Genomic DNA, 2278 nt, shown 5'->3' with positions numbered 1-2278 from the left:
GAAAGAACCACAATACACAAATTCTTTCTTAGTAGTTTAGTATTTAGAATATATGTGTATGAGTGCATATGTACATATGCTGTGATACCTTTCCACTTGAACCTTAAAAAAAGTCAGGATATTCAGTTTATTGCTATCATCATCGTTACCATCATTGTTGCCACAGTGTGTATCTGCGATAACGTCTTATATATGTAGCAAAGCACAGCTATCTCAATTATCTCTTAATAAATACATAATATTATGTCCATTGTGACTGCTTTTTAAGCTTTTTCACTAATCTCCTAGCTCCAAACTCATGCTCTGCGCTGATGCTCTATGATGTAACAGAAACCTTTGTTTTTGCTTTGCCAGCTCTCTTCCTGTTAGTCTCTGAAAATAGGAAGTCCTAAAAAGACAGGGCAAAGCTAGAGGAAGAACATTCTTTCTCTTATCCTTTCTGCTTCGAATAGATTTCCTGTGGTTTCTCTACTCTTGCTGGTTCTTTTGCAGGCCACGGTAGTGATGCTTCATCTATCTTAGCAGTACTTTTCTGCAACAAGACATGAATCCTGGAGGGAAACGTAACCAGAGGCATAGCTGCTGGTTGCTCTGAGTCTGCGCGGCTGAAGGCGGCCTCCAAGGAGCGGGTGGTAGGACCAGTCAGCATCCTGTCTTGTCTAGAGCTGCCCACCGATGCTGCTGCTTTGTGCTCTGGTGAATAGCTACTACTCCCGCCTGGTGGCCGGGCAGCATCCACGGCACATCGCCTGTTGCCCACTACCTTACCAGTATCTGAGAGCAACTGGATGCTGAGCTCCTGCGCTATTCCTAGAGGTACCCCACTTCAACCTTGGACTGTCTGCCTAGAGAAATCTTTTAGGTGTCCCTATTGCATATGATAACATCAAAGTTGTGGGTGAACTGGGAGATATATATGATGATCAAGGACACATTCATCTTAACATTGAAACTGATTTTGTTATTTTCAGCCCTGAACCTGGGCAAAAGCTTATGACTACAGTTGATAAAGTGTCTTCTAGCCACATTGGCTGTTTAGTACATGGGTGTTTTAATGCCTCTATCCCTAAACCTGAGCAGTTGTCAGCTGAGCAGTGCAAACCCTGGAGATAAATGTGGTGATGAATTAGAATTTGAAGTATTTTGTTTACGTTCAGCTGCTGCTTGAATATTCTACATTCAAGGAAAAATAAATATTGCTTGTTTGCAGTACAAGTGCCCTGACATTTCTGAAGAAGTAACAGAAACTCACTGAGGAATCTGTTGAAAAAATTCCAAAGAGGAAAAAGAAGATCCCGAATTTGATGAAGTAAATGATGGTACCACAGAGCTAGCAGATTTTGCAGATATCACTCCAAAGGAAGAGGAAGAGCTCCAGGTTAGTATAATGTGAATGGCCTTTGTGAGGAAAAGCCAGAGAAAAAGAAGAAGCAGCACAAGGAAGATCAGGATCCTGTTTTTCAATGCAGTGACTCCAGTGGTTACCAAAGTGACCATGAACAGAAAAGAAAACACAGTGAAGAGGCTGAACTTAACACCAGTTCTGGAATGCTCGCCTAAGAAGAAATGAAAAAGTAATTATCTTTAGTGCATTTTAAATATGATTCAGTTGATAAAAGATTTATATACAATAGATGAGTAAATATTTTGAAAAATGCTTATGTTGTGCTAGCTGTGGTGGCACACACTGGTAACCCAACTACTCAGGAGGCTGAGCGGCCAGTCTGGGCAACTTAGTGAGACCTCGTCTCAAAAAGAGATGGGGCTGTAGCTCAGTGGTACGGTGACCCTGGGTTTAATCCCCAGTACTGTGAAATAAAAAGACTCTGGATACCAGTAGTTTATAAAAACAGGGGACACTCGATTAGGAGTTGGAGGGGTTTTGTGGCTAATTTGGATAGAACCCATGTTATTAAAGTGCCCTTTTATTGTAGACAGAATAAAATGTTAAGAGATGCTTTCGTTCTCAACTCTTGAATTCTTCCAGATGTTGCTTTCCACATAAGATTTTCTTTGCACTCTAAAGATCAGCAAAAGTACTTTATAATACAGTGTTATTGTTGTCAATAAGAAATAAATTTGAGATCCTACCCCCCAGGGAAAAATGACCTTTAGTCATTTTATGCTGTTTCATTTTGTTTATTTTATTTTCTTTAATCATAACTACTACAGTGTTTCTATTATTTAACTTAAAAAAATGAATTGCCAAAGGAGCTTCTGGTTTCTAAACCCCTTGAGTACCATGCCACTGTCAACTGGTGGATAACAGTCAGTATTT

At 40.0% G+C, this 2278-nt stretch overlaps 1 pseudogene; it reads left to right on the top strand.

Moving 5' to 3' along the window:
- Positions 1–311: 311 nt before the first annotated feature.
- On the top strand, positions 312–1560 carry LOC124993717 (DNA-directed RNA polymerase I subunit RPA43-like; annotated as a pseudogene).
- Positions 1561–2278: the final 718 nt, after the last annotated feature.

The sequence above is a fragment of the Sciurus carolinensis genome, chromosome 9 (genome assembly GCF_902686445.1).
Source record: "Sciurus carolinensis chromosome 9, mSciCar1.2, whole genome shotgun sequence".
Classification (NCBI taxonomy): domain Eukaryota; kingdom Metazoa; phylum Chordata; class Mammalia; order Rodentia; family Sciuridae; genus Sciurus; species Sciurus carolinensis.
The sequence above is the reverse complement of the archived record's forward strand: the minus strand, read 5'-3'. Positions and strand labels throughout refer to the sequence as shown.